Source organism: Opisthocomus hoazin, chromosome 23 (assembly GCF_030867145.1).
Source record: "Opisthocomus hoazin isolate bOpiHoa1 chromosome 23, bOpiHoa1.hap1, whole genome shotgun sequence".
Taxonomy (NCBI): Eukaryota; Metazoa; Chordata; class Aves; order Opisthocomiformes; family Opisthocomidae; genus Opisthocomus; species Opisthocomus hoazin.
Genome location: NC_134436.1, coordinates 11,519,671 through 11,527,459, shown reverse-complemented (window position 1 = coordinate 11,527,459; position 7,789 = coordinate 11,519,671). Strand labels below are relative to the sequence as shown.

The following is a 7,789-nucleotide window of genomic DNA, read 5'->3' as shown; positions in this document are numbered from 1 at the left end:
CCATTCTGCGATTCTGTGAACCACGCCGGTATTCCCGGGGATTCAGCAGCCTCGCAGGACAGCTTTCGGGCTCAGATCAGTTCCTCTGCACGGATGCCACGGAGCCCTCTGTGCGTGCCGCCCGGATCGGCGGTTAGTGATGGTAGGAAATATTCAGGGCTGATTGCCTCACCTCTTCTTGCTCTGCCCTTTCCGCTCAGGCAGCAAGGAAGCAGCAGAAACACGGTTCTTCCGCTGACGTTGGGTTTCCAGCCTCTCTCAGCGCTGCGAAGGGGGCAGCTGCCTAGCGCTGAAACGCAGAGCCGGGCACCGCTGGCTTAGGTGGGAGCGACCCCAGCCCCTGAGCCGCCGGCAGGCACGGCAGCGTGGTGAGCTGCTCCTTTCTGGGGCTAAACTCTGCTGTTCTGGGTGCAGCCCCGACGGGGCTGTGACGGCTGGGGGGGTACCAGAGCCTGCATCCTCAGGCTGTGCTGGCTGCGGAGCAGCAACCCCGTCCTGCAGGCGTTTGTCCGGAGGACTGACTCGAATCCGTGTGCTTTCTGCTCAGTGGGAGGGTGGGCAGTCGGGGCAGAAAGAGGGGGATGGCTGCAGAAAGAGGGGGGCTGGCTGCAGAAAGAGGGGGGCTGGCTGCGGACGGAGCGGCGCTGGCCTTGGCAGCCCGGGGCGGGAGGGGATTGGTTCGAAGATCCAGTAGCAAAAACCTAAAAACCGAACAGCACAATGTCTACTGCTCAGCAGGGATTCTTTCTCGCGGCGCCGGGCACACGGGGGATTTCTCCTCCAAACGTGCGCGCCAGACACCCTGTTGCTTCAGGTTAAATACAATCCCATATGTAAATATCCATTATATTTCCAATAACTAATTAGCATATGTAAATATCTTTCACGCATGTCTGTTAGTATCTTTGGGTGGTCTTTGGGGGGCCCAAGATGAAGGCCCATCCTCTTCATCACGCTGTTCACTGATTGACCTTTGTTTCTGTGTAGACTCAGTTCCAGGACCACGTCCATCGTGTCCTTCAGGGTGTTTGGCTCCGGTCTTGTTGCTCTCTTGGTGCCTCCTGATCTCTGTAGCTTGGCGCATTTGCCCTCCCAAGGCCGAGCTGTCTGGACCAGAATTATTTAGGAGTCTCTTTTATCCCACAATTATCCCAATTACTTGCTGAGAACCAAGAATGCTTTTGTTTCACTTAATTATTTTGTCTAATGACTAAGTGATAGCTTGTGCCCATGTCCTTCCACTACATTCCTTAATGAGAAAACAGGGATTAGTGTAACAGTTACATCGTTGGATCACTGTGCATGCAGGAATACAAGTTACAGTACTAAAGACTACTAAAACTAGAAAATATTAAGGCTTTTTTGTTATAGTTTCATGTTTCTTACAATCCCCTCTATCAGGATGCTGCAGGACCCGGGGGAACCCAAAGCCAGCTCCTGCCCAGGGTCAGGTCTCGGCGCAGGCTGTGAGCAGCTCCTTCGCTCCTCTGCCAAGGATGGAGCAGAGGGGAGGAGAAGGGGGCTGACTCGCTGTTCTAGCTGTTCCTGCCTTTCCTCACCCTCCTGGCCCCCGAGCCCCTACCCGGCTCAGCGAGAGGCAGTTAAATGGTCCCGCAGAGCCTCCCAGGTTATCCCCCCACCCCAAGCCCCTCCGGCAGGCGCCCGCAGCCCTCGCAGGAGCCGAGGCAGATGCTCGCTGCAGAGGCGACACGTCAGACCCGGTACGGGCTGTCACTCACAGCGCCAAGCAAACACACGAGTGTTTGTGATCGAGGTCAGAGCGACCTGTCAGACCCAGGGCTTTGCTCCCGCCCGCGGCAGAACGCGCTCGCCTTCCTTGCTGTGTGCTGAGACGACGCGCGTCATCTCTGCTGCCACTGCTTTAAGCAAGGTTCCCTCTTCAGAAGTGCCTAAACCCCTCGCTGTGCTGGGCACCTTGAGACGGGGGTGTGAATTAACCGTTAGCACCAGAAACAGAGAATTCTCTTATTTTTTTGTTTTAGCTTTCACTAAACCCTGAGCGGAGAAGCAGTTCTCTGGAGGAGCACTCGCATGGCCCATGTCACGGTGTGGGGACCCAGCCTGGCGCTGGCTCGGGGGCTGCGGGGCTCTGAGAAGCGACGGGAGCGCGGCGAGAGCTTGAATTTCAAAAGTGGTATTTGTTATTTCGTAATTATTTAATCTAGGGAAAAAGCCCATATTAAATCTGGGGTTGGAAGGTGCCTGCTTGGTTGAGCGCTGCCGAAGGGTCCCGTTATTCCCCCAGCACCCTGGTTTGGGCGAGATGCCCCGCATGGGGCCGGGGTTCGGGCAAGATGCCTCATGTGGGGCACAGGGGGTTCGGGCGAGATGCCTCGTGCGGGGCACGGGGGGTTTGGGTGGGATGCCTCATGTGGGGCACAGGGGGTTTGGGTGGGATGCCTCGCTTGGGGCACGGGGGTTTTGGGTGGGATGCCTCATGTGGGGCACAGGGGGTTTGGGTGGGATGCCTCGTGCGGGGCACAGGGGGTTTGGGTGGGATGCCTCATGTGGGGCACAGGGGGTTTGGGTGGGATGCCTCGTGCGGGGCACAGGGGGTTTGGGTGGGATGCCTCGTGCGGGGCACAGGGGGTTTGGGTGGGATGCCTCATGTGGGGCACAGGGGGTTTGGGTGGGATGCCCGGCATGGGGCCGGGGGCTTGCAGAATTGCCTGAGGTGCGTGGCCAGCCCTGGCACGTCGCTGAAACGAGACCCGTCTGTTTTCGCTGGGTTAATCTGTCACACTTGAAACACTCCGTAAGGCCGTGTCTTTCCCCCTAACCATCTTTATCATTTTAATTTAAAAGCTTTTTAAAATGATCACCCGAATAAATGATAAGCAGTAACAGGGTAAACGGCTCTGAGCTGGCCATTAGTGCAAACAATGCGAAGCGACTGCACTCTATTTACAGAAAATTAATGAGCATAAGAAAGACGAACTGCCCGTCGTTGCAGTGATCGTAAGCTGTTTTCCATGCGAGGGGGTTTGCAGCTTTATGCATCAAACTCTGGGACAAAAGAAACGTCTCCACAATATTAATAGTTGTAATCTATGATTGTATGTGAAGGGAATAGAAATAACATTTATTTTATTTAATGAAGACTAATGAAGTTGTTCTCATCTTTCCATTACAGTTTCAACAAGTCTTTCTAATCAAGAAGATGCTGCGTTTTGAAAGCTAATTTTTCATTTTAAACTTCCGAAATGCCAGCAGAAGGGTGAAATGCAGAGGCAACATCGCAGGCCGTCAGAACATTTCCTGTTCTAATGGGAAGCGGCTGCATTTCAAGGGGGTTGTTTCGCTTTGGATTAAAAGAGAAAAAACTCGAGCTGCTATAGAGAACTTTCTCTGTCACGGTTCTTCACCTGTAGGCAAACACGGCAGCTACTCTGCGGTGGGCTTAGCCGCAGTGGGACGGCAGAAGGGGCTCTCTCTGATCAGGGCAGGATGCCGTGCAGGGGGGCAGGGACCGTCCCCTTGGCAGGGCAGGAGGGCAGGGACCGTCCCCTCGGCGGGGCAGGGGGACCTGCCCCGTACCCCTCCGTTTCAGAGCGTGTGCTGCAGTGGTGTTTCTAGAAGGAAAAAAAAAAAAAAAAAGCGTGGAGTAGGTGCACAGAATTTTGTTGTCTTAATTTCTGCCGTCTGTGTCTTATGCTGTGCTGGTGCTGCTGCATAAATCTGCTGCCTAACACCTCCTGATAGCATTCACAGGGTTGCTGAGCCTTCAGCATTTTTCACACCTGACAGTTTCTTAGAATGCATCAATTACTTTCCTGCCCGTGTTCACAGCTCTGTTGTCATTTGGAAAAAAAAAGAAGAAAGAGAAGAAAGGATTGATTTTATTTTTGATTTAAACAGACGAACTGAAGTCTTTGGTAGCCTTTATGTAAGCAGAAGCGTGGTAGCTACCAAGGCTGCTGTGCGAGCTGAACTGACGAGCTGCCATTTCCAGGCCGGGAGGCGTGAACCAGAAGCAGCAGGACAAGAAAGTTGTACTGAAAAACAGACGGACACAATCACCACCCGTTGTGTGGTTTCTGGCTGCACTGCTGTGCACGTAAACACCCACAGGTACACACGGACAATGTTCTGTAGCGTTGCCTTGCTGTACGCCGGGTAAAATGTCCCAGATTCCCAGTATCTTGGGCTGAGCAACCACTGGCTTCTCCCGTTCCCCCTTCCCTGCCTTGGTAACTGGGTTTCGTCTTGCCACCTGCCATCTGACCTGGCATCTCCTGGCTCCCCTGCCCCGCCACTCCTCCCTCCATCCCGATGCTGGAATGATGACGCCTCGGCGGGCTCGGGTCGGTGAGACCCCCCCGGGGCACCTTCTGCCATTGCCGGTGCTGCTGGAGCGGCACGGCGGCACGCAGCAGCAGACCGGTCCTCCTCACACGCGTGAGCCCCGATGTCGTGAAGCTGGCCTTTTTTTTTTAAAAAAAAAGAAAGAGCAAGAAGGCTTTTCTCCCTCCGTACTTTCTGCTTTCCCTCAGCAGCGTCACCTACCCACCTGCTCCCAAGTAATCAGCGGCAGGACGAGAGGCAATGGCCTCCAGTCGCATCAGAGGAGGTTTAGATTGGATATTAGGAGAAATTTCTTCCCTGAAAGAGTGGTCAGGCACTGGCCCAGGCTGCCCAGGGCGGTGGTGGAGTCCCCATCCCTGGAGGGGTTCAAACACCGTGTGGATGTGGCACTTGGGGACATGGTTTAGCAGGCACGGGGATGTTAGGGTGATGATTGGACTTGATCTTAGAGGTCTTATCCAACCCACAATTCTGTGATTCTACCCATCTACCTGACTTCTTTCTTGCCCTTATACATATAAAACAGTAAGCTGACCATCTCAACAAGTATAGGCTTTTCTGCCTAGCTGAGATCGATGTAGAGAGTTAAAGTATTTGCACAGGAGCTGACCCCTGGTGCCTTCCAGGAATTGCTCATCTATTTGCTGGGTCAGGTTCTGATTAGCGATTTGAACACTCACATATTTGTGGTGCAATGCCATGGGATAGACCTACTGACGCTGTCCTGCCCTTCGCAGCCCGCACGGGGGAGGGAACCCCCCCCCAGAGTGTTCACACACACGTGATTTACACGCCTTGCCACACTCCTTGGTGTTAGCGGGCGTCACGCGTCGTTGTGTGGTCAGGAACCATCATGGCCCCGCGCCGTCCCCCGAGGAGCCCCGGCTGACCCTCGCGCTGGCGCGGGCGGCTCGAGATGCTCGGGGTGGCACGGGCAATAGGGCGGCTCCAGAAGATGCCGACTTTGCACCAAACCCGCAGCGCTTCCAGCCCCCGGCAGCCGCTGGGTTGGTGGCCCCGAGGCGGTCACCGTCGCCCAGGCCTCTGCCACCCCTGCGAATGTGGCGCGGTTTCGGGAAGAGCTGCTCCACAGACCGTGAGCTCTTCCAGGCACCCAGGGGGGCTTTCCTGGGGTGGTCTCTTGTACCTTCATGCTTGTCACATGCGGTGGGGGGACGGCAGCGTTCCCCAGTGGCCGCTGGATGGGGGAAGCGGGAGGGGGAGACCCCTGGGGACATCGTCCGTGGGCTGTGACCTCTGCGTGCCCGGGCAAGGGCGCAGCCGTCGCTCCCTTCGTCAACGCCAGCGAGTGATGGCGCACGGAGAAACATCGCCGCGACGCCGGCTCCGACGCCTGCCGGAGGGCGGCAGATGGAACCCGCGGGTTACGGCCGCGACGCGGAGCTGGGAGGGCTCCTCCGGCTCCAGCCGAGCTGCTGATTTTCTTCCCTAACAACAGAGCGAGAACTGAGAGAGAGAGAGAAAATTAGCAGTAGAAAAAGCAGCTCCTCTTTGTTGAGCAGACAGTTTAATTTATTCCTGAGCACAATGTACCTGAAGAACGATAAGAAACAGCTTTGGTATCATGCTAAATAAATAAAAAAGAGGTTACACAACCTAATTTTCTCCGGGTCTTACAGCGGTTTCTATTTTATCAGCTTTCTTTGAACCAGAGTGAAATGAATAAGACGAGAAGAGCCGGGCCACCTGGAATACCACGCCAGCTCTTCACAAGAAAGGGTCTGCCAGCTGATTATCTGTCGCGGAGGTGGCTGCGTGGCCGCGCGGGAGGGCTGACCTCCGGCAGAAGGTGGTGCAGGTGGGTGGGTGGCACTGAAGGCTGGGTCACCATGTCCCCAGGTCCCCATGTCCCCAGGTCCCCGGGCTGGAGCTCAGCGGCAGAGCTGGCGGCCCCGCAGCCGGACCTCGCGCCGGCGCGGCGTGGGGTGCTCGGCCTCGCCTGGCCGCTGCCCGCGTCTCGCAGGTGGGGGGACCGGGGGGACGCTCACCGTGCTGAGCGCCAGCTCCGTGCTCCCAGGCACCGCAGCCGCCCCCGAGGTTTCAGAGGCGGCTGATTAGCACCGGTGAAAAGGATTTGCTCTCTGTGAGAGCACGGCAAGCCCTTTAGTTATTAATTTCCTCCCATTCCGCCCTCTCGTTCCCCAAGAACAAGAACTAAGGAGAAAAGAAAGCAAAAGTTGAAATGAGTGTTTTTTAAAAATATATTGTCAGATTTCGATTCTGCTGGATTTAGAGATGAACCAACACCACAGCTGCAACAAGAGGAGACGACGGCAGCCGCGCTCCTCCTTTCCCCGCAGCATCTGACGTTCACGTGCAGGAACACGGAGCCCCCCGCTCTGTCACCAGCTTCAGGCACGGCTTCAGCCCTTTCGGCGTTGGGGAAGGTTTAAAATCAGTTGGAAGGAATAGTGGATACGAGGGTTTAGATGTGAAAGTCCCCATTAAACAAAGCAAGGGTAGATAATTTTGCTGTTTTTTGGTTTCCTATTGCATTGCAAAAGGGGGGGGGGAGCTGAGGAGGCTCCTCTGCAGCGGTTTTGCATTTGGGGAGAACAACTCATGTTACCCCAACGCGGAGGGTGCCAGCGCCTGTCGGGCTCACTGGTGAGGGGGAATTGCGTCAGTGCAGAAATTCAGCCGGCAGAGCTGCTGCGGGGTTCACTGCAGCCACATCGTCTGGGCTGGACGTGTCCCCCCGCAGCCGAAGGGGGACAGTCCCAGGCTGCCCACCGCGTCCCACTCTCCTGCCCTCGGGCCGAGCTGAAGGGCGGCGAGGAGACCCGATGCCAGGAGCTGGCTTGCCAGTCTGTCCTTTCTTTTCTTGCTCGTTTTTGTCCTGGTCCTGAGGCTCTCCGGGGCCACGCAGAGCAGAGCACGGGCGAGATGCTCTCATCTCTGCGTGCGAAGCACAAGCCCAGCATCAAGAGCATCTGAACGCTGGAGCAGAAAGAATGAAATCTGAAATTTATTTCAGGAAGTTCCATGAAAGAGGACTAGCTGTGACAGCGATGCTTAACGAAACGCCTGCTTGTCCTGGGTCAGTAGGCAGCAGAGGCAGCCCCCTGCCCTGCCCACCGGCTCCCCGGCCTGGACCGGACGGCCAGGTCACCCGGCTGCTGGCGGTTCTCTCGGAGGCTGAAGACACCAGAGTCCTCCAGGAGCAGAAGAAAGCCTCATACGCTGTTTTCCTGAGGTTTGCCACAGGTCCTTCACAGCCAGGCTTCCTGTCTGCCCCGAGCAGCGTTGTCCGGGAGGCTGGAGCCGTTTGCTCGGGCGGGACACGCAGCTCCCCAGCACTGCGCAGCCGACCTGTCGACTCTTGGTTTTAACGCAGGTTAAGCCCAAGGGCCACTGGAGACAGGAGGAAAGCAGAAGGGAAAGGTTTTGGGGTAGATCCATTAACAAATCCCTGTAAAATATTTTTTCCACTCTCGCTGCT

At 56.0% G+C, this 7,789-nt stretch overlaps 1 long non-coding RNA gene across 1 annotated transcript; it reads left to right on the top strand.

The window, feature by feature from the left end:
• The first annotated feature begins 215 nt into the window (after nt 1-215).
• On the top strand, nt 216-5,893 carry LOC142364011 (uncharacterized). The gene is made up of 3 exons (XR_012766089.1): nt 216-368; nt 2,004-2,155; nt 3,155-5,893. It is a non-coding gene; the product is annotated as an uncharacterized LOC142364011 (long non-coding RNA).
• The last annotated feature ends 1,896 nt before the right edge of the window (nt 5,894-7,789 follow it).